General features: G+C 38.8%; 1 long non-coding RNA gene across 2 annotated transcripts; it reads left to right on the top strand.

Moving 5' to 3' along the window:
- Positions 1-6,345: 6,345 nt before the first annotated feature.
- Positions 6,346-27,365, top strand: LOC148356549 (uncharacterized). Of its 2 annotated transcripts, XR_015852127.1 has the most exons (7): positions 6,346-6,405; positions 6,547-6,600; positions 18,176-18,262; positions 20,719-20,756; positions 20,889-20,976; positions 21,181-21,254; positions 27,042-27,365. It is a non-coding gene; the product is annotated as an uncharacterized LOC148356549 (long non-coding RNA). The 2 variants fall into 2 exon arrangements; XR_015852128.1 differs by lacking the exon at positions 20,719-20,756.
- The last annotated feature ends 228 nt before the right edge of the window (positions 27,366-27,593 follow it).

Below are 27,593 nucleotides of genomic sequence, written 5' to 3'. Positions count from 1 at the left end.
ATGTCATGGGAACCTGTTGTGGGTTCAAATCCAGCTCCAGACTTCCTGTGCGGAGTTTGTATGTTCTCCCCGTGCTTGCGTGGGTTTCCTCCGGGCACTCCGGTTTCCTCGTTCCAAAAACATGCTTTTCAGGTGAATTGGCAGGTCCAAATTGTCCCTAGGTGTGAATGAGCGAATGCGTTGTCTGTCCCTGTGTGCCCTGCGATTGGCTGGCAACCAGTTCAAGGTGTCCCCTGCCCACTGCCCGGAGATGGCTGGGATGGGCTCCAGCCCCCCCGCGACCCTAATGAGGATAAGCGGTACGGCTGATGAGATGAGATATTTGTTTGCATTTTTGTTTATTTTCAAGCTATTTGACAAACAATTTGATTTTTTTTGACTGTTATACATTATAGAGTATTTAGTTGTTCTGTGCACTAATTTTCTATACGTTAAAAATTTAAATACATGAAAAAAGTTGGAAATTCAAAATTTGTATTCTAAATATCTGATTAATCGATTAAGCGATATCATAATCGACCAATTCATCAATCAATTAAAATAATTGTTAGTTGCTGCCCTACCATTTTCTGTTTAAAGATAATGTTCATTATTTATTTGAGTTGTGAATAAATTTCAGGCAACGTGTCTTGCATGTTTTTGTACTACTCGTGTGAAGCACAAGAATAAACTCGTGGAATGGATTGAATGAACAGCGAGGCGTCTCTATCTTCAATAATGCACACAGCTTGCTGAACAAAAATGCACACGTCAGCAACAGTCAAATGGCCATAAATTATTTATTCGAGCATTTCTTTTTTTAATGGTGTCTCATAGCTGCTTGTTCGTTCACAACCCTTCGAAACCAGTTGGGCAGTTGCCGTCTTTCATGTTTACAATTTTCCCGGCAGATGTTCCTCATTGTTATAGTGTCTTGATTGTTTGTTTGCCTCTGTCACAATTAACAGTATTCAGTGTTAAAGATATTTGAAAAATATAGCAAACTAATGCTGCAGGTTTTTCGTGTCACTTTCAGTTCTGTGATTTGTTGTCATCAGTAGTCTCACACAATGACTGACAGGACGGTTGCATGTCCAATCCATCTCTATCCATGTTGAAGGATTATAAAGCAATGTCATATGTTTCTAAAAGTTTTTATATGATGACAAAACAACTATAACTTGTTATAGTTCAGACAGATGTAAAGTTTAAGCGCTTAATTTTTGTGAACTTATTGGCATATGATCTCAATGCATTGTATTGTACTCTTGCAGTTTTCACCATCTGGAGAAGGAAGTAAGGCTTCAATTACACATCTCCTGTGGTCATAGTCTTTTTTTGCTGGTTTACCTTGGTGCTGTATCGATGACACCATAGTAGGGGTCTCAAACTCTATTTTCTTGGGGGCCATCAGAGCCAGAGGACTGGATAATGGGCTTCATTTCTACACAAAATAAACTCAAGACATGACAACATATATTTTAGGATTATGGATCAAGTCAATCAGAATTAAATCTAATGATACAGCAGATAGGAAAAAACACTAATTCAGATTTTAATGTGTGTATTACAAGAACTGCTCTGAACATGGATTCTTGCAAAATCATTTTCGTCACATTTAATTTCAATGACTCATGGCGACACGCCAGAACTAATTACAGCCGAATTGTGTTTTATAACCATGCCCTTGCAGTTAAAACATGTTTAACACAATTGATTCAAAGACAAACTCACAGTAAGCTTCGTGGAAGGTACGCCCACTGTCCTTTAAGCTTAAGTTCAACAGTGGTGACAACCTCCTCCCTGAAAAGCATCATATCAAACTACTAAATTCAGAGGGCATTTATTTCAACTCATGTCATGTAAAATAAATAATTCTCTATGCATATTTGTAAAAAATGCAAGTTTGTTTATTTGTTGCTTCTCATTTAACTAATTTAGTGCTGTAAAGTAAGTTTATATGTTTTCAGAAGCGTTGGCCTTGAGTCCCAAAATGTAAAAACAAGGGTTTTATTTGAAAAAAAAAAAAACAAAAAAAAAACTATAAAGGGTTTGGCGCAGCTCAGTAATATAAAGCATTTGAGAATTGTTTCAGTGTAATAAATCACTACTAAAAGGTAGGAGTGGTTTTGATCAGATATTTGTCCACACATTGATGGAGCCCCCACTTCGTAGTGTTGCTTCCTGTATTCTGGTGTCTAGGTGGCCCCATAGGGCAAGTGGGTAGTGAAGCAGTTTGCGAGAGAAGCAACTATATGGAGAAGTACAGATCAAGCTTTTTTCTTTCCAAAAAGATGACGAAGTCCCATTGTCATCCTCAACGCAGAGGGATGAGTGTTTCCTGCATGTCTGCTGGAACACAATCGCCATGGTGACCGATATTGTGTGATAACGTCACTGGAAACATCAGGCGCTGAAAAAACCTTGCAAAGTTCCTGCATTGTTAATGCATTGTTCATACTTAAGTTCAGTGTTCTTGCAATAAAATGTTATTTTGTGCACTTGTGTTTATGGAGAGCATTGTTTAGATATTGGCGGTATCACAAATGCAAGTTGAAAAAGAAAACACGCCGAAATGAAAGTTTGCTTGAAATGCATCCTCTCCCAAAAAGCTTTTTTACGAAGTTTTCTAGGTAATGAGTATTTTCAAGCCACATAGCAATGTTCAATTGTTGTTGACTTAACAGTGATAAAAACTAGAAACATACTTTTTTTTTCTATTAAAAGATAAGGAGTCAAACCATTGGGAGAAACGTATGGCATCAAATGAGTTTCACGACCGACATTTTTTTGTAACGATTTATTTTAACCACTAGGAGGCGCTAAACAACACACACTGTCCTCTTTAACTAAATATGTGACTGATGAGGTCATGCTGAGGGCAAACCCTCGAAAAAGATGCGTTCTTTGCTTGAAGGCAGAAAACTGTAAATCTGAGCCACGTGGCAGGCGGCGTTTGTTAATTCTGCCATACAGGCGATGTATGACACGAACGTCCAGCCGTGTCCTGTAATTTCCATTTCCATAAAGGGTAGGCCATGCTATTAATGGAGCCATCCATTTCAGTATCTATAAATAGCTCCCGATATCAAGTCTCCCCTTTTGCAGGAGCCTCCTCCATCCCACCAATCCACACATTCTGGCTTCTCATCTAGATTCCAGTACTGTCTGAGCTGATGTTTACCACACGCGGGGCCTTTTAGCTTGATGCAGCTCAAAAGTACGCCTTGAAACCCGTCCGCGCTTTATCTAATTAAAAGCCTGCACGACAGCAATTCCGCTGAGATGGTCTCGAAAAATCTCAATCAGTTGCCGTTTCCCTCCCCAATGGCGGCCACTCGAAGGAAGGCGCGAACCACCGGAGCGGAGAGCTTTTCAAGTAGGACGAATCGCAGACGATCCAATTAGGCGTAGGGGAGAAACTTTGCCTCGATCATTTTCATCATACTCCATGATTGCATCTAATTAGGGATTGCCTCAAAGAAGTCACCTATAAGTCCTTTTTGGAAAAAAAAATCATACGAGGTTGGTGTTTCAGGTGTAAATCCCTCAAATTTAATTAGCGATGTCTGTATTGATAGCAACGGTAGTGAGGGGTGTCCGACCAAATAATTCCACACCCACTCGGGCTGCTTCGTCTTAACACAAATGTCATGGGGCCTATCGCTTTAATAAAAACTACATATTTTCTGTTGGTTTGGGGTCGAATGATCTTTAAACAGTAATGTACATTCAGGGGAGGCAGATGAGGATGTGCCTCACCTGTCATTAAGGAAATATAAAGTTTAAAATATATTAAAAGGTGGCAGCACAGCAGATGGGTGGTTAGAGCACAGCCCCATGGTGTGGAGGTTCACGGTTCAAGTCTAGCTACCGCAGACTCCCTATGTGGAGTTTGCATGTTCTACCCGTGCATGCGTGGGTTTCCTCCGGGTACCCCGGTTTCCTCCCACCTTCCCAAAAACATTAAGTTAATTGGCCGGTCAAAATTGTCCCTAGGTGCGAATGAGCGCGTCAATGGTTGTGTGTCTCTGTGTGCCCAGCGGCTGGCTGGCAACCAGTTCAGGGTCTCTCCTGCCCACTGCCCGAAGATGGCTGGGATGGGCACCAGCACCCCTGCGACCCTACTGAGGATAAGCGGTGCAGATAATGGATGGAAATACTGGATATTTAATGGTTATATTTATTCTGTGTTAAAGTTATTTCTCGTTTAAATTCACAATTTCGGGTATTCTTCCTTGCTGAATTTTCACATTTACCATTACTGCTGAGAATCACTTTTGTCTAATGGTCCCAGGATGGGCTACGAGATAATTCTGTGCCTTGCGTCAAAAGGGTGAGACTACACCCAATAGAAGAAGTAATATTACCAAGCTAACAGAGTTAGTACAGCCCTTCAAGTCTGGCAAGACGGCTGAGTGGCTAAATAAGGTGTACAGTACGTTTGTTTTTTGGATATCTGACTGTGCCTTACAAGACATGAACATTACCACACGTCACTGAGTTTGACATGGCATAAGACAACAACAGAAAATTCAAAAAAGTTGAATGATTGAAATCTTGTCTAAAAGTATATTTTCGATTCCATAAAACTAAATTACTCACTCACATTTATCTCACGGCGTTGATAGCTTTCAGCAGGCCACCAAGGATGACAAGATGGTGTTAAAAAGACCAGGTAAGTAAATTTTTTCCTCCAGAGAGGTACAGACCAGTAAGTGTGATGTTTCCAAGTATAGGTACCCTCTTGCGCTCATCAAGGACGCAGTTATAGATCCGGAATTTGCCGCCCTCAAACGTCTGCTTTCTTCAGAGTCTATTATTTATTTATCGGCTGTAATCTTCAACTCCAGTACCTCCACAGTAACCTTCATCTTCAGATTGTTTGGCCTAAATGAGGTTATCAACAACGCAGGGCGGAAGATTGCGAGGCTGCAAGGGAAAATAAACATTTGCTTGTTAAAGATTCATCATGCTGCCCCACCTGGGTTTGGTGTCCTTGTCGTGTTGTGCAAAGTCAGAGAGCCGCCAATCAAGGAGCTTTATTATTATTTCATTTAAGTCTTTTTTTTTTTGGTAGAGCTATATCAACATGATCTCCAGTAGCCCCAGGTGAAATAGTTTTGTTTATGGATTTTTTACAGGGGACAAAATTTTGTTTAAACCACAACATTAGGGGTTGCATTATTCATATTACGAAAATAAAATACAACTGTAGCTTATAGGTTTCAGACTTTGCGTTTTATTGAAATATACTCATATTTTGGAAACTGGACATTTTATTTTGTAGAGGGAGATATCACTATCACATTCCTCCAATCTCCATGAGAAATTAAAAACAAGAAAAAATAAGTCTACCGAACCCCTAGGAAGCCATATGATGCACTTTCCAAACAGGAAAGAACCCATAGCTTGGTCAGGTTTTTGAGCCCCATAAAACTGAGCAGCACCAGTTCTACAAGATACGCCTAGGAGGTCCAGTTATCTGCCCTAGAACCCTAGAAGTCAACATTGATGAAGAGCTTCCCATTTGGAGGATAGCTCACCATGTTAACCAACCGTGATCTTGGGGTAGTAATTTTCCTTTATGGGAATCCCTTGACTCTGTCTTTGAACTTGACTGTGACTAGTTCTCAACTGATGTTTTCCGTTTGAGAGAAAAGGTTTTCTTTATTTAATTTGACACAGTGTTCTTTAAATATTTTGTGTGTAAATGTTAAAAGGTTTTAACTAAAGTTCTGTATTCAATTTTGTCATTTAGTTAATTGTTTCTCCAAGCTCCTTGAATAACCTAGAGGTATACATACTCTGAGGTAGGTTATACTAACCAGTAACAAAAAGTATATCTCACCCTGTTCTCCAAGAAAATTTAGAACAAGTCTCTGAATCAAGCAGCTTGGAACGAGGGGATTAAAGCACGTTTTTCGTCAACAACCAGGATGTAGAAATGACGTTTCCCGCCCCCGTTTTGAACTCGGCCTCCATTATGCGTTGCTCACGCGAGGTTTTGCCTCAAAGATGGTTTTGGAGCCTTCGAGGCGCAATTAGCCGAGATGGAACAAATTGCGCAATTGCATCTCATAATTGATATTAAAAGCCGTCTATATGCAAATTGATTGAAAAAGATCCAATCTGTTCGCTTGGCGCGGTAAGGCTTTGAACTCTATCGTAATAGCCATCAAATCTTTTTCCCCAGCCGGTCGGCCTAAACCGTCCAACGCGACCCCCTCCGATGTTGAGATAATGACCCGCGTCGGTGAGTGGGCTTTGTGATTAGCACAACAATGGCTGCTAATTAGCACCTGGAAGACAGAGAACTTGTTACAAAACACTGCACCTGTGTGCTGCTTTCAACTCTTTGGGGCATTTTCATCTCGGTCATGAAATAAACTTGCCTAACCTTGTTTTCCCTTTAAAAGACTAACAGTGAGTACGATTTTTTTGGAACAATCCAAATGAATTGTTTACATTTGCTTGTGTATGACATCATATTTTGCTTTCCAGAGGCATGGAGTTTCAACATATGTATATTTATGAATAAAACTGGAATCTTTCCTGTGCCGACAGGAAACGAAATGGAACTGTTCCAGGGAAAACTACAGATACACGAGGGTTATTCAGGTAATTAGCTAGATAGAATAGAATATACCTTTATTGTCATTGTTACAAAATGGGTTAACATATTGTGACAACTAAATTGGGCATGACACTCCAGTTTCACACATTCACAGTGAGGTAAAAAACCCAAGAAAATAAAGGAACAGAGAAGATAAGGTAGATAGTGTGGCTCATTCATATGAGTACTACAAATCCACAGTTGTTTGCAGTCAAACTAATTACAGTAAGACAGCAACCATAATCGGATATCTGTGTGCGTTGAGATAGCTTTCCATAACTCAGATATTGGCTATATTATGATTTTAGTCAGATGCTACCCACTATAACCCACTTCAGGGTATGTAGACCTCTAGGTTCTTCGGGAAGCTTGGAGAAACTTTAACCAAACGCCGAAACTGAAAAATAGAACTTTAGTAAACACCTTTGAACATTAACATCAACACACAACATATTTATAGAATATTGTGTCAAATTGAATCAAGAAAAGTTGAGTGATCTCTCAAAGGGAAAAAAATAGTCTAGCCACAGTCAAAGTCAAAGTCAGATTCAAGGGAAATCCATAAAAGAAAATGATTACCCTGAAATCACGGGCAGTGAACGGTGGTAGGGTTCTAGCCTTCAAATGGGTAGCCCGCCATCAATGCTGACTTCAAGCGTTCCAGGGAAGATGACTGGAGCTCACAGGTCTACCTTGTGGAACTGGAGCTGCTCAGTTTTAGGGGACTTCAAAAACCTGACCAAGCTATAGAGTCTTTCCTGATTGGAAAGTGCATCATATGGCTTCCTAAGGGTTCTGTTTTCAATCTCTCATGAAGATGTGAGGAGTGTGATTGCGATATCTCCCTTATGGTGTTCAGCGCAAGTGATTTATCGCAAGCACAATATCTAATTTTCCAAAATAAAACCTATGGTTTCCAAAATAAACTAATATTTCACTAAAACGCAAAATAATAATAAAAATATTGTAAAAATTGATAAAATGCTTTTGTTAACCCCCCTTTTCCAGGTGGGTTACACCTGCATATAAATTGCCATTTTTAACAGATACTTTTTTCAAAAATAATTTAACATTCTTTGATTAAATTCAAGAGTCCAGCATTGAAAGATGTACACGTAATATTGTAACTTAAAGGACGAGAGGTTTTCTCCTCCATAGGCTCAAATCCACATCTTGGTCAGGGGATTTAGACGAATAAAAACCGGTGCTGGAATGGAGCATTACTGTTGAGGTTTTGATGGCAATAAAACAAAACCAAAATATATTTTCGGCCTGTGAGTACAGAAAAAAGTATGTGACCATGTACCAAAAAAGAACAAAACTTGAGGAATTTCCGGGCCATGAAATGGACAAAACCCGAGTACATTTCCCCTAATCAATCCCTCCCGGACGCATCCACTGATAAAATCCGGAGCAGATCGCAATACATTCATTGATAGCACTTGATAAATTACTTGGAACAATAAAGAGATTGCATAATGATACAAAAAATGAACATATTGAGACATAAAGTGACTGTATCAAGAAGTACAGCAATCCCTCACTGTATTGTGGATTACTTGTCAAGGTTTAGCTATTTTGTGGATTTTCATCATGCATTGTGTTCTGCATTCTGATTGCTGAATAGTCCCCTTGCCCCTTTTCTGTCTGTGTCTCCGGTGCGCCAATTATGTTGCGGTCTAAGTAGTCCATGTACGTAAGACAGCTGGGCGAACCTACGTGAAAGTCTTACAATTTCAAGCTTCTCTAAAAACTAGGATTTTAACAAAACACTTCAGACCAACAAAATAACCTGCACAAAAGGCCTAGAAGGATGCTCTGTGTTACTGACTTTGTTAAACAAATGTTTGAGCCTATAAATAATTTTTGTTCTTCGGTTTTAATGTATAATAGAGGATTTAATGAAATAATTAAAGTTTTCTACTTTGAGGATATTTTTGGGAATGGAACAAATGTGAAAAACAATGGATTCCTGTACATGCTTCATTCAAATATAATATATATATATATATATATATATATATATATATATATAATCACAAAGTGGCTTCAAGGTGGTTTTCGCACCTTGAAATGCTGCTGCTATCTCCTGGCGTTAATGACAGTCATCTAATGCCTCAGTCATCTAATTCCTCAAGTACTAATAAACTCTTCCTTTTTCCTTCTTTGGGGGTTTGGGTATGCATTTGGGCTGTATTTGAAACAGGCTTTTACTTACTTTTTCTATTTTCAGGCCACACTAAAAAATAAACCCAGGAACGAGCATGAAATCACTCCCTTGAGAAATATGGATAAATGTATGTTTGAGATGAATATCTGAAATTAAAAGCACTGACAATGAACATAGTAGATGACTGCATCATGTTTCTGATAAAACATTATTTTCGTTTTAAGCTAAAAACCTTTTACAAACAAAGAAGAAAACTAAAATTTGTAATCAAAGATGTAATGTTTTTTGAGAGACGACAACTTTAAAGTAGACAAATTTCCAATTGCCTGCTAATTGCCACTCGCAAGGCAAATCAGATCAGAACCGTGCGCTACTTTTGAAGAAAATGAAGACGTGTTCTTGGTCTTGAAATTGTTTGCAAAGATACCTCTGTTGCTAGGCGATAGCAGCTCCAGACAAGTTCATCTTTTTTCGTTTGTGTGTGCCGCACCGGCGGGTGTTTTTACCCTCCATTCCGCAAGTTGTCTTCTTGTTTCTCGAGGGAAACGCGTCCCAACGTATATTGGATTGTACTTGATTAGCAATTGGTTTGGTTCAATATGGCATGCATAATGAAGGGCAATGAGGCCGCTTTCAAAATAGAGCCTGACAGCTCATCCTGCCCCCCAATTCTTAGAAAACACAATGAACTCTCACTTAATGTGCTTCTATTTTTCTTTCGTAATGAACCTTTAGGCTTCTCTGGGCTTTAAATTCTAATTAACTAGATCATTGTTTCTCAACCTATTTTTGAGCCAAGGCATACTTTTTTTCATTAAGATTTTGAGGCACACCGTCCGTCAAAATCATTTCAAAATTAATGCCCAGCACCAGTTTAATTGACAGTAGATTTTTTTTTTTTTTACGTAATACAGATTATTCATTTTGGTTTATAATTTTACTGTCATTTTGGATTTCACTATATTATACTATTTTAACTTAATTTTTAACTTAATTTTCAAATCATATCTCATTTTCTTAACACTGATTGTCTTGTAAAATAACAACAAATATACTTGAAATGAGTAAAATTGATCTGCCAACTGGTTTTTACTAGGTTGTAACCTTATTTGCAAAATAAGAAAATAACTGTTATTTTGTGCACATTTTTAAAATTTATTTGATTCAGATAATTTTTTGCAGTGCAATATTAAACAGTTGTAAATTGCAAAAGTTGGAATCCATTAATAAAAATAAGTAATTGAATACCCTGCACTACATCATGAACAGATAATTAGAATTGTAGAGTGATCATTGTTGCCCAAAGCTATAAGTTTAAAATTTATAATTTTTTTCTTAATATTGATTTTCTTGTAAAATAACACAAACTATACTTGACATGAGCAAAATGGATCTGCCGACTGGTTTTTACTAGGTTATAACTTTTTCGAAATAAGAAAATGATGACTAAAATAACAATTATTTTGTGCACATTTTTATTTGATTTGATTGAGATCGTTTTTCCAGAGTGGGATCCAAACCTCTATAATAATAATAATAATAATAAATGTTTATTGAAGGTATTGTTGGATACATTAATCAAAACATGACACAAAGAAAAAAACTAATGCTGAGAGTGAGCATGGCCAAATATGGCCACCTTACGCCCTCTCCCCTAAGGAAATTTGACAGATCTGTTTCTGCCAACCTTTGCTTAAAGGTTTGCACCGTATTTACACTAATAACCCGGTCAGGCAAAAAATTCCAAATTTTTGGTATCCTGAAAGAAGTAAAGTTTCCATGCAAGTTGCTGGTAGGTCTAAGCACCCGTAACTTATATCTGTGACCACGTAAACAAACAACACGACAGAACTCAAAAAATTGATCAAAAGGCACATCGATCATTCCATGCAGTACTTTGAACACAAAAATTAAATCAAATCGAATTCTACGGAGCTCCACAAAGTCCAAGTTCAGTCTTTGTAGTCTTTCCGGATATGACAAGCTGTGCATCCCAGGTATCCGCTTCATATACCGTCGTTGAACTCCTTCCAGTAGGTTAATGTCCTTGAGTAAGTAAGGGTTCCACACGCTGTTATATTCTAACCCGGGTCTAACATAAACGCAAAACATTCGAACTAAGAATGCTGGGTTCTTGTTGTAAAAGTGTCTGTAAATGTTTGATGCTATGTTATTGGCTTTGTTGGTAATTTTGGCGATATGCGTGATAAACTTTAGGTTTGAAGTAAGAGTGACAACCAGATCCTTGTGTTCAGTAACAACATGCAAATCATGATCATTAATGTTATACAGCGGAACAGAACCATGAAAAAACGACTGTGCTAAGCATTTATGAGATGACAGTTGCAGTTGCCACTTTTTGGACCAAAGAAAAACTGATTTAATGTAATTTTGGAGAGAATCAATTGTTCCTGTAACCTGGGTTTTTGGTAGGAAAGCCGACAGTTTAGCATCATCGGCAAAAATTGAGATGTCACTACCTTGAATGGCCTCAGGTAGGTCGTTCACAAAAACCAGAAATAATAATGGTCCTAGTAATGAGCCCTGCGGTACCCCACTACAAACTTCCGACCACGCTGAAAGAACATCATCAATTTTTACGCATTGTTTACGATTTGACAAATATGCAGTTATCCATTCAAACAGTTTTCCACCAATACCATAGCATTATTACTTTGGTTCAGTCCGCCAACATGTGAAATAAAAAGAATTAAGTCTGAGTTCGGATCGGAGTAAGCCTTATTTTGATTCTTGCAAGAAGGACACCGGCCGAATGTATGTTAGTTACCGCTTGTTCCGCCTTTTTATGCAGTTCCAGTCGTGAGAGTTCGAAGCAGGATATGACCTGAAAATCAATCATCGAAGACAGGTGGATCATGAGTTTGAACACAATGAACAATGGTGACCTTTACACAGCGTGCCAACAGGATATGACTTGAAATTAAACCAGCTTCTTTCAGACAATTTCATCAGGATATATGTGATATATTTGAGAACAACCCAGCTCATTTAAACTCAAGCACAGATGGACAAATGCTGTTTTGCTATCCTGAGGAAACTTAACAAGAAAATCAATCATTAAAGATAGCAGGATATATTTGGGACATTGGGTTTTATCAGTAGAAGTGAAGTGAGACCATACATCGTTGAATATAAAATCACATCACCCTGAGCAAATCTGAATTGATAACATTAAAAAAACCACACATTTATTATTAAATTTACCCTACATCCAGTGCAATCTTAAACAGTTGCAAATTGCAAAACTTGCAAGCCATCAAAAAAAAAAAAAGTAATGAAATACTCAGTACTACCCCATGATTATATACTTAGTATTGTAGAGTAATGATTGATGCCCTCGCTAGGAACCCCCCGTTCCAGCTGCAGACACTAGACATCAATGTTCCACTTTCAAAAAATGACTGGATAGATTTAAAATAAAGATTCAAATCACCAAAGTGATAACTTGTAATCAAAATAAAGGTGATTTGTCTTTGTTTAATGATTCGTGATTTGTGCTTGTGTATTTTATCAGGGTGTGTTAGAAATCGGCATCCAAAGAACTTTGTTTCTACAAAGTACCTCACCTTGAAAGAAAGTCATGTTGCAGGTTCAGATGACATGCTTGCGGCGGTCAGTGATGTCACGAGGCTTTGAGAAGCAGGCATAAAGACTGACTCACTTGGTCAGCTCGGTGGCCTTAGGGTTGGGTGCTCTCCCCGGGACTGTGAGATACCAGGCTCGAGCATCTGATGAGTCATACCCATTGCCCCCCTGCTTGACGCTCAGCATTTGGGGTTGGAATTGGGGAGTTGGTCGATAAATGACTAAAATTAAAGCCCAGCCCTGCTCATGCCAAGTGCACAGAAACACGTCTATAAGACGCTTATGTCACATGCGTCGAAAGTCGTCTATAAAGATGAGTTCTCTTCCAGCGCCTCTCTCTCGACCAACTAAAACACGGTGATGAAAGTCCGTCCCTCACTCTCAGTCAAGAGATAACTCAAGTAAAAGGACCACTAGTCTCAAGGTAATTGTAACAACAAAGCAAAAAATAAACCAAAAAACACCAACAGCTGATTTTGGTACTGGGGTCAAATGCTTCGAACACGCAAGAGAAAATCTCTGCTCATTTCTTTCATTAGCTTTTTTCATTTTGAACAAGATACAGACCACTTTTTCAAACACTCCAGAAAACCTGTCTCAGTCCGATTCCCTCTCGTTGAAATGTTTGTTTATTGAAGAAATGTAGTTGTGTTTTAAATCAACCAATTATTGCTTTTTTTTTTTTTTTTTTTTTTTTTTTAAAGACTTATTTTGTCAAATTTAATGAACTGAGAATGAAACTAAATGTATAGCAGCTTCAAAACTAATGAGCCAGACTACATTTATTTAGTGGACTACTGGTGTCCATCTTCTGGGTAATCCAAGGTAAATGCATTCTCCCCTCCCACATAATAAGTTGGTTTGGCCAACCACCACTCTTATTTTCGATAGCGGCAAAATTACCACAGAACGGCGCGATTGATATGCGTTAAGTACGATGGGGGGCAGAAAGGTGCAGGGTGCAGCCAAAAAAGCCAGGAAAAGAAAATGAAAAGTGTTAAAAGAAGGACTATTATCATTCATTTCACTCATCTTGCACTTTTTGCTTGTCATCAGTGTGTCTCCGGTTGTGAGTTATGCTAGGTTTTTGCAGAATTTCGCACTTAACTGCCTTTACCGGGTAGCCCCTATCCCTCAAATAAGCCCGTAGTGATGGGGATGCTGTCACTTTTTCGAGAAGAGGCTCTTTCAGCTCGGCAGAAGAAAGAAGAAAAAGGAAGTAAAATGCTAGAAGAATCAAGAGAATACAAGACGAATGGGAAAAAGGAAGAAAAAGGAAGGAAAAAAATATGAAAAAGAGGAACCTTTTTAGAAAAAAAGGAAAAAAAAAGCTTAGGAAAAAAACAAAACAAAAGACAAGAAAGAAAAGGAAAAAGAAGAAAAAAAGCAGTTCTTCTCACATCATGTCATTGGGCTAGCATATAAATTCCTGTTGATCCTTTCCTGTACTCAGGTCCTTGGGAGCGGAGCTTCCCCACTTCAAAATACGTAAAAACTAGGATACGAAGCTCACTGTTTCATGAACCTTTGAAGGCCTTCATGCTGATGTACACTGAAAAGGAAATTCTAATGTCTATAGACAATGACTTTGTTATACAAAAAAAGTTCGAGTGCTTTGCTTAGGAGGATTTTGATGTTTCACGTATCCCACTTAAAATACGTGTAGTGAAACTACTTCACAAGATTTATAAACGTTTAGTGTAAAGCTTAACAATTTGTTGGGAAGGCAAATTCAATTTTAATTTCAAATTACTGAAAGTGTTCATAGGTTAATCTTTCCAGGGTTGGGTAGGGTTACTTTAACTTGATTACTTTTAATTACTTTTGGATTACTCCAATACCAAATATGCTAATAAAAGACAAAAGAAACTAAATATGAATAAAATTATGACTCACAACACATGGTAAGCTCTCTCTCCTGGCTTTGATCTCTTTGATCTCCGGCAAAACTAACATAGAATGCGACAGAAACAAAATGAAAACAAATCCAAACAGCTTGCCAACATCATTTTTGCCGTTTCATGTATTCCGTTACTCCCCAAGCCTGCACTAAATTTAGTCATTTTATTCATATTTAGTTTCTTTTGTCTTTTATGAGCATATTTGGTATTGGAGTAATCCAAAAGTAATTGAAAGTAATCCAGTTAATGTAACCCCAACCAACCCTGTCTATATCAGAAGCTTTATATAACTTTACTTTGAATTAAGGGCAGCACGGCGGCGCAGTGGTTAGCGTGTGTGCGGCACAGTTCAACACTGAACTAGCCTTAGCTTTATAAAGTGACATTGTCAACGTTCCGGCTTGACAGGTCAGTTTATTTGCCTTTTTTTTATTTTCTTAGGTAAATGTTCCAAATGGAAATCATCTAAAGGGCTATTGTGAATTTCTATCTATCTATCTATCTATCTATCTATCTATCTATCTATCTATCTATCTATCTATCTATCTATCTATCTATCTATCTATCTATCTATCTATCTATCTATCTATCTATCTATCTATCTATCTATCTATCTATCTATCTATCTATCTATCTATCTATCTATCTATCTATCTATCTATCTATCTATCTATCTATTCAGAACAGTTTTCACTCAAAGAGCCAAGGAGGCAAAATGTTTTGGTTTTCTCTTTTTGGAGAGTCAAACCATTTATATTTAGATTTATAAATTCTACAGAGCCACAAAAATTACTCCGCAGACAAAATCTGATTCTACAGCACATTTTTTTTGATTGTTTGTTGATTTGATTCAAGTCAAGTTCCATTTATTTGTGCAGCCCTTAATCGTAAAATGTTTCAAAGGATTGCACATGCCACAATTGCACCATCCCCTGATGTAAAACCAACATGCGGGTGAGGAAGAACTCAAAACCGTAACGTGAGGAAAATAAAAAACCTTGAGAAGGGGCCACACAAGTGGTAATCCCTCTTCCAGGATGACCAGGCTGCAATAGAAGTTGCATTGGGTAACAATAGATAACAATAAAAAAAACAAACGTTATATGTAAAATTGTCCAAAAGGTCCATGACATCAACGAGACAGCTCTATCACTTTTGCTGCTGCTGGACCTTATTGCTGCTTTTGACACAGTGGACCATAATATCTTACTAGAATGGTTGAAAAAATGGATTGGTCACTCAAGAAACGTCCTCTTATGGTTCAGATCCTACCTCTCAGATAGGACGCACGTGTTAAATATGGCGAAATGACATCTGAGCCCTTTAATGTTTCCTGCGGTGTTCTGCAGGGTTCAGTGCTTGGCCCCCTTCTTTTCAGCATTTACATGCTTCCATTAGGTGATATTATTCACAAGTATAATATCACTTTCCATTGCTAGGCAGATGACACTCAACTATATCTCCCGATGGAGGAATCTGCCACACTAAACTGTGCAAATTTGGAGGCCTGCCTCACTGAGATAAAAGAGTGGATGTCACTCAATTTCTTGCGTCTTAACTCCGAAATGTTAGTTATTGGTCCATCTAAATGCCGTGACTTATTCTCTAAAACTCCCAAGAGCCAAGAAGTGTTCCGCTGGTTCGAGAGCGTTCTCCATCCGGGCACCGGTGTTGTGGAATGCTCTTCCCCCTGAGATCCGATCTGCAACCTCAGTGGAAAAGTTTAAATCAAAGCTTAAAATTTACTTCTACTCTATAGCATATGAATAACCTAAACTTCTCATGTGTAATAACCTGTGAAGCCCTTTGTGATAAGGGGTTTACAAATAAAAATGACTTGACTTGACTTGAGGTCAAGGTGCTGGTCTGCTGACTCATCCCGATGTGTCCTTCCCCCTCATCTCACCACCAACCCTGCAGCCAGAAAGGACAGAAAAAGAAAATTATGAGGTCGGCATCAATCATAATATAGAATAGAAGTGGGTCTTAAATCGAGATTTAAAAACTTCCATTGAGGCTGCAGATCTTACTGCCGGAGGGAGATTATTCCACTGCACTGGACCCTGGATGGAGAACGTTTTCGAATGTGAGAATTTCTTCTTGGCTCTTGGAGTTACACCTCCAGTTATTCCCTTTTTCATCTAAATCTTCCGTGTCTTCTCACAGAACATTTTATCAGGCGGATTCAAAGTAGAAATCGTGCAAAGCATTTGTACTCACGTGGTACTGTACGGGCATGAAAGTAGCTTGTTATGGCTAGGTGTGGAATGCGATGAGGATGAGAAAACGGATGATAAAGAGCGAGAAGAGCGTTTGCTATGCTAAATTGCAAGTAGGCAGCTAATTGTTTTGCAGTCACTTTCACGGCTCTCTTCGACTGTGATTAAAGCAACGATCGAGGGCTTTGTTCTCTCCTGCTAATTCCCATCTTTTGTTCTTCACTGTAAAAAAATAAATGAAAAAAGAAATCACCTTTTGTTTGACGAGAATCAAACCGTTCCTTGCGGTTGTCCTCAGATTTAGCTGGTACCTCCTTGGCAGTTTTTGTCTTTTCTCGGCTTATTTATCATTAGTAGGACTTTGTTTGCATAAGTGTACTATGTGGGTCACCGGAGAACAAGCTCTCGAGAATTGATCAGGCCTCCAACAGATTGAATCCGGCCTGCGAGACAACTCTGAGAGAAGCACAAGACAAAATTAAACGAAAGATGAGCTGTACTTTTATTTATGTTGATTTTATGTCACCAAAGTCAGTACAAGCCACTCTAAAAACACAGTGGGTGTATTTGTTTCTTTTTCTATCTCTTTCTATTGCTTTCTGTCTCTCTCTCTTTCTTTTCTTTCTCTTTTTCGCTTTCATTCTTTTTTGGTTCACGTATTTCTTTCATTCTCTATATTTCTTTCTCTCATAAATTCCTCTTTTCCTCACTCTTTGTCTCTCTCTATATTTTTTTCCATCTTTTTCTTTTTTTCTCTTCATGTATCTTTTTCTCTCTTTGTTTCTTTCATCCCTCTTCCTTTCTCTTTCTTTTTCCTTTAACCTTTTTATCGCTTTCTATGTTTTCCCCTTTTTCTCTTGCTTCCTCTTTCTTTTTTCTCTCTAACTTTCTCTCTACATTTTAATCTCTTTCTGTGTTTCTCTCTCCTCACTTTCTTTCGGTTTTCATCTTTCTTTCATTATCTCATTCTGTTTTCTCTCTTCCGTTTTTTCTTTCTGTCTGTCTGTCTGTCCCCCTCTCTTTCTTCCCTCTTATCCACTAGTCCGACCCCATGAGAATGTTTTTTCTACAATGTGGCCCTTGAGCTCAAATGAGTTACACCCATGGTGTACGATGATCGGACAAGAGTCATTTATATTTACAAAACCTAAACTTTATCTATCCAAACAACAGCCCCACAGATGTATTCTTTTGATACTTCCTAGATTATGAGAAGTAATTTTATAGGTCTCTTTTAAAGATCATATTCAATAAAGAACAATCACAACGATTCTTTTCAAAGAAAGTGATAAAGGCAGGCAGTAAAGATAAGGAGTCGTTCCGCAGCTAAGAATCAAATTATTCCACAGTTGCAGGTGATGAAACAGTCCAAACTGCAAGACAAATAAAAATAGCCGAAGATATTTTAGTGCCGGCGTTGCATCGTTGTAATAAGAGATTGTGTTTGCAAGGCTGGGCCGGCTGATGGATATTTCATTAATATTGCAGCTAAAGACAAAATGATGTGAGGATCTCAGAAACGAAGAGAATAATACATTTCAAGAAGTGCTTCTGCTCTCCTGTCACAAATTCCTGACGCTAATCTTGCTTCTTGTTCAGTTTTTTTCCTCTCCTTTTGTTGTGTGTTCATCTCACCTGCTCACGCCACCTCGTGTTTTCGTCACTCGGTTCCCACCGACAACAGGGAAAAATACATCACTGCGTCCTACTGTGAGAACATTGTGATCCAAAAGACAAAGCATAGGCTGTTTTTCTTCATTTTGCCTAAACGGTAAGTACATTTCTATCATCAACAATTACCGAACTTTAAGTTCTGGAATATCCATCCATCATTGATTTTTCTTTGCCAACTGGGGCAGCGTTTGTCTTGGGACGCAGGTTTGATTCCTGACTCCTCTGTTATATGTCGAAGTGTCCGTGGGCAGGACACTGAATCCTTATGCCCCCCATAAGTAGGTAGTTGCCTGCACGGCTGATGCTCCTGTCAGTATGTGAGTGTGTGTTAATGGGTAAGTGTGAAGCACATTGTAAAGTGCTTTGGGAGGTCTTCATTGACTTGAAAAGCACGATATAAATGCAGACCATCTTCAGCAACTTCTATAGCTGCATTGTGGAGAGCATCTTGACCTACTCCATCACTGTTTGGTACGGCAGTATCACAGCCAGGGACCGCAAACGCCTGCAGGATCACCAGGACTCCACTGCTCTCTCTGCAGAACATATACCACCGCACAGTCCACAGGAGTGCTGCCTTCACCATTAAGGACCCCACCCACCCACAACACGTATTGTTTACACTCCTGCCCTCAAGACGGAGGTACAGGATTGTGAAATGCAGGACAACCCATCTAAAGAACTCTTATTATCACCCCTCTGCCATCGGACTCTTAAATGGCTGCTGATTGAGCAATACACCACAGACACGTTCAGCGCACTACAGACACTTTATTACACTACAGTCACTTTCAACTGTGTTTTATCTTAGTTCTGTCATGATCCTGTCAGTTGCCCTCTGATTACCCTCACCTGCACTCACTTCTTCAGCCCCAGCTGCCACTCGTGTCCAAATGATCCCTGTCCCTATTTAAGTGCTTCCTCTCCGGTCACTCTTTGTCAGTCCGTCAGAGAACTTCAGCACATGCAAGGCAAGCACTTTTGACTCTGGCTCCTGGTTTGATTCACAACTGTTCCTGCATCCTGCCACCTGCCTGCCCACCTCGTCTTGCAGCCCGATTCCTTCCTCTGATTCCTGCTGTCGGTCCCCTGCTCCTGGCTTCCCGATCATCTCCGGTTCCCCGACTTTCTCTGATCCACAATCACGCTCTGCTTTCTGGCCCCGGCTGTCTGCCTCTTCACCTGTCACGGGGCGCAGGGGCATCCTGTTCCACCTGTCCAGTGGGCATCAGATGGCTGTTTTTTTCTCTCTCTACCTAATCCCCCCGATTCCTTAATAAAGTGTGTGATACGTTACGCATTTGGGTCCACCGTTTGCTCCGGTCGTGACAATTGCTTTAACTCATCTTGGGATATCTTGTATTTTTATCTTTTTAATATTCGTAATATTCTTTTATGTATACATGTATATAGTTTCTTAGATTTATAACGCTGGCAACTGTGTGGACAGCAAAGTAAGAATTTCATTGTGCAGGGAATCGTTTATTGCATATTACAATAAACACTTTAAATCTTTAATCATGAATTTACATTTACATTGTTCCAGTTACCTCGTGGCAGCAGGCATCCTCAACCCAAACTGGTTGCCAGTAAGTCACCGGGATCTGCGCAATAAACACATCTTTAAAAAAGAGGCTTCAAGCTGTTCATTGCCACTCTTAACGTCAAGGTTACTGCCAAACAGAAAACAAAGGCAATTACAATTTGGGTATTTCCAACGACACAGGTCTCCGCCTTCTGAATAGAAACTAAACTTGTGAGCTTGAAATTACCATCAATATAGCAGTGATCCGTGTATCTGAGCTTCACGTTTAGAAACATTATAACACACGCTGTTGTTTCTGTTTAATATTCTGCAAAGTATAATACGTTTAATTGCCAATTGGAGAAATCGAAGGTGGAGCCGAAACGGTTCATTAAATCGATAAAAATATACTAATTTCACAAAACCGGGTTGCCTTACTGGCAGAACTGCAGGAGCGATAAGAGGAAGCGGAATGTCTGCGCAATGATAGGAAATTGGAATGGCAAAGAAAACTATTACCTACTTTCCTCCAACCTGACAACGCCGTTCCGGGCTGTCTGACTTGCAGACACATATCAAATTTGTTCCGGAATGCCGAAACGCCTTCGCGATCCACTACATCTCCTTAAATTGAATCTGCTCGACTCCTTCCTCTGCTGATAATAAGCTAAACGCAAGGGTTGGGAAATGTCTCCTCTTTTGAAACGGCGCAAAGATGTGTAATGCAAACATTTACATGCTGGACTCACTGATAAAAAATAAAGAAAGAAATAGGATGTGCTAAGAATAACATTTCCACAGTTTATGGGTAATATTTGGTCCGTATCAAGAATTTGTCTGTTTCTCCCAAATTAATAGGAAGAAGTCGCGTGCGGTCTGGGGATGCAGGTGAGGCATAGCCTCGACTGTCATCATGGGGATATAAATTATAATACATAACTTAATTCAATGCCACAACGTATAAATACGTTTTCAGAAGTCCCTGAGTGCCAAAATGTAAACATATTTGTTTTTGTTTTATTTCTAAGAAGAAGAAAAAATCGAAAGGCTTTGGCCCTGCTGATCTGTAAGTATCAAGCCCCTGAGAATGATTTCAGTATGAAAAATCATCACTTGATGGCAGGAATGACATTGATCATATCTATCAACACATCAACTAGCCTCAACTTCTTTGTTTTGCTTTGCTTCCTCTATCCAGAGATTGAGAGTGTGTTGGCGGCACCCAAATGACCGAAGACGTTAAATCACGTCACTGCAAACATCGAACGATGAAAAGTTCTTGCAAAGTAAGTTCAGTGTTCTTGCAATTTTTTTCCTGTAATGCGAAAAAAACATAAGTGACAAAAAACACATCTATGGCACTGAACAAGTTAAATGGTTATGTTTATTCAGTGTTAAAATTATTTCGCATTTTTGGATTGTCTTCTTCAAATCGCTGAAATTTCACATTTATTTTTCAAATACTAATCGAACTGTGTGTCTTGTTTCAGGCATGGGGTGTTAGTGAAACCAGGACAATTAAATCAGATTTGGCACACTTCGTCAGCAACAATCAATAATAAAGGTAGGATAATCAAGCTGACAGCAATTAAAGTACAGCCATACGGAATTTTTTTCATGTTGTTATCTCAAAAATGGAGGCTTACATCTAGAAATTGGTCGTGATTTCCAAAGGATATGCTACTTAAACTACACAAAAAAAACACGGACTTTTACAAGCAAATTATCAATGCTATTAATTCAAAGGATCAGTGCATGGACTGCATTCTTGAGTGAAGGTGAGCTAAATACGTTTTTTTAAATTAGCAACAATTTGAAGCATGTTGAAAAAAATAATGCTGTTTTCCAAACAACATCCTCAATGTTGCCGATTAAATAATGAAAACAGTTTAGGGAAAGTTCATTTATCGCAGGTCTTTTTCTCAGTAGAAATGAACCACATCACACATAAAAGATAAGGCATCTGTGAATCACACCAATTTTCACAAGTACTTCCCACCCTTGCAGCCTGTACTACATAATACATTTTAGAACATGTGTTTTTGAACGTCTGGCAACTTAAGTACTTAATGTGTTTATGCTAAGGCATTAAGAAACCCCTTTTCTCTATACATACAAATACATATACATATAAATAAATCATAAAATAAAATCAGAGCATGAAACAAATTCATATTTAAATTGGATTACAACACAATGAACATAAAACGAAAGGCATGTATTGTAAAAAACAAAGAGTAAAGCAAATAATTATTGTTCTCTGGTTGTGAGCAGTGTTTTTGCCACGCGTTTCTTGAAAACTGATCAATTGACATCTGCATTTGCCGTCTAATGGCAATACATCGGAAATGATCAAGGCAGACGTCATCTTGATGAGTGATAGCCCAAACTGTCAACACTTTTTTCTGGGTGATTCCTTTTCACAAATTCCAAGACTTGGTGGAACAGCCAAAATGTCTTTAGTGTAGCCTATTGGAATGATGGCTGCATCCTACTTCTTGTCATCTCGAAACTCCTCCTGCACAGCAATGTTTGTTTTCATACATTTCTACTATCTCTTGCTTTGTTTCGATGGCCAGAAAAGTATCCTCCTCTCACTTTTCTGCATATCTCTCGTGGGGTCCATTGTAAAAGATAACTATTCATAGCGGTAGCATACAGAGGGGACACGAAGAGCACGCCAGGATTCATGTGTTTGCATCAGATGATATTTTTGACTTTGTATCCTGAAACGCCTATTTAACTAGAGCTTTCATTCAGGTACTATGTAACTTGGAACTTTTGTATGTAAAGGCATTTGTAAGTAGAGGTACCACTGTATATTAATCTTTGTTAACTTTACATTACATAAATTACATAAATAAATGATTTTTGAGGTTTAGGTACACTCTAGATTATCATTTTAAATTTATTTTGTGTATTGCTATTTCAGAGCCGTTTTAGGGGGTTGCTTATGTGCAATATAGACTTATATGTGTGTGTATACCGTACTTTGAAGTTGTTTTGGTTTTGATGGTCATTTTGTTTCTTAAAAAAAATGTTATTTACTGTCTTTGCTTTAAGCTGCACGATCCTTTCATTGGATACATTTGAGCAGTGGATTGTTTTTCTTGATTTGGGTCACAGGTTGTCTTTAGGGTAGAATGGCTGATCCTGATGTCCAACCAGTCGAAAACCAGTTCTCTTAAATGAACAAATGAATTTGTTAATGGTTATTGAATCTTTTAGGTTGCTGTGAGTCAATTCTTGAACTACTACACCCACCGAGTCTGTTATCTGTTTGTCCATCTGCCCATATATCCATCCATCTTCCCAATAATCCATCCATCATTTTTCTTCTAATAAAAACTAGCCCAGCCTGTGATTTCAAGTGTTATTTTTCATGACGGTGCTCCAGGCCACCAAAACACATATATTGATCTGAAAATGGTCTCCAGGCTTTTGTTTAGATGCCCTGCCCTGGTTTGGTGTGTTACCAATTTGTTATGTTGTCCCCTTCTCTCCAAATCGCAACTATGGCTACATGCCCCAAGCAAGGAAATAAAGCAACATTGGAACATTGTAGCCCTGGGTTTTATCTAAGGTTTAATGCCACATTATAAACAACCACTGGCAAGCTTCATTGTTAACTCAATGTTTTTATAATAATGCAACATTTTGTGCATTTGTAGGTTAGCCGGCTGTTAGCGGTACTCTTTTAAGAGCAAAGAAAAAAGGTGACATTTTTTGATTATGTAACAGTTAGAAGAACGGAGTGTTCTTTTATTAATGACTAGCCCGTAGAGGTGCGAGGTAAATGCTGACATGTCGGCCCAAATTTTCTCTCAAGCTTTTTCTGCGTTGACAGAGGGTTGCATTCCTAATTGAACTTACTGCTTAAGCCTCTTATGTACTCGTGTCCCTTTTACCTCACAAAATGTTAAACTTGTGCTCAGCATGAGTGAGCGCACTGCTATAACCCTTTCAAGTAACTTTTGTACCACATGTCCCTTGCACATTTATAAATGGGGCAAAACGTGCCGGTTTAATAATAAGAGAGGAGTGTAATGACAATATGACTTGCTCTGAATTTTTTTGCGTGGTTTTTGCGCCAATTTCTGACATTTGATACCTTGCTATGTATTTAACAGTGACGTGTGGTGGGCACAGTTAGATTCACAAATGAATGAACCTATATCTTGCTCATCATTTGATTGGCAGAGTAAAAATGCAACATACAGTGAAGAAAATAAGTATTTGAACACCCTGCTATTTTGCTATTTCTCCCACTTAGAAATCATATGTTGGTGATAGGAATGAGTGGAGAGGTGTTGTAAAAGGATAGTGGGATGTTTGGACACGTTCTAAGGGATGGGCAGGGCACCTGTATGATGCGGCAGGGGTAAACCAGTGAAAGCTGTCGGGTCATGCTGTTGAACAAAAGAGTGTGTTAGGGTGGTCCAGTGTGTTATGTCAACCTGACCCGAGTGACATGGCAAATTTCTTGTGTCCAGTTTCATCTGGAGGGACGGAAGCATGACCAACATAGGTGCCGAGGTGCCTAACTCGTTTGTGTGTTTTGGCATTTGGGTTGGCTATGGTCCAAAAATGTTGGTGTGTTTTCTGCTATTTTTTTCCCTTTTTATTTTCTTTGTTATTGTATGTGTTTGTCTTGCTGTCGGTCACCCCTCTTGAGGGATATGACCAAGGTAGAAAAATAGATAGATAGATAGATAGATAGATAGATAGATAGATAGATAGATAGATAGATAGATAGATAGATAGATAGATAGATAGATAGATAGATAGATAGATAGATAGATAGATAGATAGGTAGGTAGGTAGGTAGATAGATAGATAGATAGATAGATAGATAGATAGATAGATAGATAGATAGATAGATAGATAGATAGATAGATAGATAGATAGATAGATAGATAGATAGATAGATAGATAGATAGATAGATAGATAGATAGATAGATAGATAGATAGATAGATAGATAGGCAGACAGACAGACAGACAGACAGACAGACAGAATGCATGGAGGGTCTGAACTTTTCATTCAGGTGCATGTCCACTGTGAGAGAGACTGACCAAAAAGAAAGATCCAGAAATCACAATGCATGATTTTTCTTTACTGTATATACTGCAGTATAGAAAATAAACTTTGACAGTCTATACACTGTTCCTTTTGAATAAAATAATAAAATACTGAATGCCTCGACTTACTTTTAGCTTGCTAATACTATCACCAATTCTATTGTTTGTTGCGAAGGTGTGCATCAAATCAGGATTCTTATTCTCACTATTACCCTCTGACATGAGGCAAGAAAACTCTGGGCCTCCCCCTACATCTGCAGACGCTCAACACAGTATTACTTTAAATACCAATTGATAATATTCATAATATAATGTTAAAATTCAGTGAATTTGAAAAAGAACACCCAAAAGTTGTGAAGTTAATTGAGAAAGAACTTGTACTTATTAAATCTAACTATTTAATTTATGTTTAATTTTATTGCTACAGGCTCCTTTCCCTGACTGCATGCCACTCCTATTTATTAAGCAATTGTAATAATAAAAAACAACAACATTTAAAATAAAAGTTTTTAACGTGTAGTCCTCAGTAAACATAAGTAAACAGTAACAACACATGTGTGGGGGGTGCAGCCAATAGATGTCCCTTCAATTTGTCGTTTTTTTTCCTGCCGCCGCTCTGCGAGCGTCATAAAAGTGTCCTCTATTTAACGCTCCTATGTTGACATTTGGGAGTTGACCTTTGAAATCAAATGGCTTCAGTGTCTAGGGATGCCATTAATGAGGGGAATTCAGCGAACGATTTAAAAGTCCATTAGCAACGCGGTGAGCGGCGAGCATTTTCACCAGGCCCCACTGCAGTTAATTGATATTCCGGGGGTAGGGTGGGGGGCTGTAAAAGTTTTGCTCTGTAGAGTACACACTCCGCATCTTGTGGTGCATTAGACAATATCAGGCTCTCTCTAAATAAACAAGGGATGGGGCGGTGTAGAGGCATGCCGAATGGAGGCGCTCCAAATCCCCATCAGTGTCATTTCCATGTTTTCCTATTTTCGATTGCAGCAAATTAGCAGTAGGAGGAGGTGGCGTGGTGTCGGAGTGGCGACAAAGTACACTTGGATGTGGTTTATGTCATGGGGATGTTTGCGCCGTTTTCTGAGCTTACGCTCCTAATGCTAATGTGCTTACTCCGAAGAGACACTTGCGCAGACATAGCCCTATTTCTAAAGTGCGCCGAGATCTGGGGTAGCAGTAAGCCCCCCCTACATAGCAGTGATTACTTTCCAAACTGCACCCTCAAAAAGTGCATCGACCCATAGAAATAACATTTCTAATACTTCCTAGGATATTTTGTAGACACTTTTTGCAAAGGTCACCTCAGAAAATAGAGTACATCAAAAATCATGACCAACGATGGACATAATAAATGAACCAAAGTGCGATATCGACTACAATCTGCAGCTAATAAATCGGTCTGGCCCTGCTTTACATTGTTTTTCCTTCAAATATACAGACAGTCAAACACAACTGTGTCCAATTTTGATGAGTTTATTTAGGAATTCACCTGGCAAAGGAAACCTAACTTTAGAACATCATTCTTTTTGTTGTTTGTCTTGTGTAGGAAGAGCGAGGGTGACATTGCAAAGTCTAGCCAGGGGACTGTTGACTTAACTCCTTTCAAAAATACGCGTGTGCCTATTACCAGTGACGTGCCTCTTCTGCAACACGTTCCTTTTGTGTACACCCCAAAACCTCCTTTTGATTTAGCCTTTGCTTCGGGCAATCTGCTGCACCAAGTGGCGCCAGACCCACAAACACATACTGTTTCTAGTAATTCACTGATGTCACGCGGCGGCTTTTAGATCTGTTTCTATATTGACTCTATCAGAAACCCCAGGAGGAACGTCACGGTAAACACGGAGATAATCCCAATAAACAAAAGCTATGATATTCCTGCAGTCAAAAGGATCGGGCTTTTTTTTTATCAGCCTCCCAAAATTTCACGGAATAGTCAAGTAGATTGTTTTTATTTTGTTTTTGTCAGTCATGGTTGAAAATGTATTCTTGGTGAGGTAGCTGAAGTTTTGTTTGAAAGTTTTTCACTCAATTTCTAGAGAAAATCTGTTCTTTAAGAACAAGCGAGGTAACTCCCGTCCAATTAAAGGGATTAAATGTTCTAACTTGGACATGTGTTCAACATTCTTTTTTGAACATTGTCTGCTCCAATGTTGTAAGTGCTGGTCGGAAATGTGCAAATATTTCAAAGCAATAGAAAATCCAGATTCAAATCAGGATTCATGAAGTCAAAAACTTTGCTTGGCTGTCTTTTTCAGTGGCAGCAGATGTTCAGCATCCACATTGCTGGCTGAATGTGCGACAAGCCCGTCATTATTTTGACAAAATGAACCTTTGAGATGCAGTAACGGGCGCTCTGGAAGAGGTTTCTTTGGCGAGGGATAACAGACCCACGGGGGACTTTTGGGAAAAAGCGGATGCAATGCCAGGGAAAGAAGAACCCGCAAAGGAAGGACCCGAGTTGATCAACACAAATCCACCGTAGAGCGCCCGGATGTGACAGCAGCTTGCATTTTCGCCTTTATTAGCATGCTTAATCCTGCTTCTTACACTTGGAATTTGCAGGAAGGATTTTATACAGCAATACATTCAATGCACCATTTCACACATATTAAAGACTCTATTAAGGAATGTTCAGCCCAAACTAGATGGGGATGTGAAAAGACTGGCACCACGATAAACTGTCTTTCAAATATGGCTTTATTTTTTTGAGTGAAACTAACTTTGCAAGGGGGCTCTATACACCCAGACACATGTCGAACTAATTTAAAACCTAAACATGCAGCCCATGTACCCCTAATACTTTCAAT

This window comes from Urocampus carinirostris, chromosome 11 (genome assembly GCF_059441175.1).
Source record: "Urocampus carinirostris isolate Australia breed hairy pipefish chromosome 11, RoL_Ucar_1.0, whole genome shotgun sequence".
NCBI lineage: Eukaryota > Metazoa > Chordata > Actinopteri > Syngnathiformes > Syngnathidae > Urocampus > Urocampus carinirostris.
The sequence above is the reverse complement of the archived record's forward strand: the minus strand, read 5'-3'. Positions and strand labels throughout refer to the sequence as shown.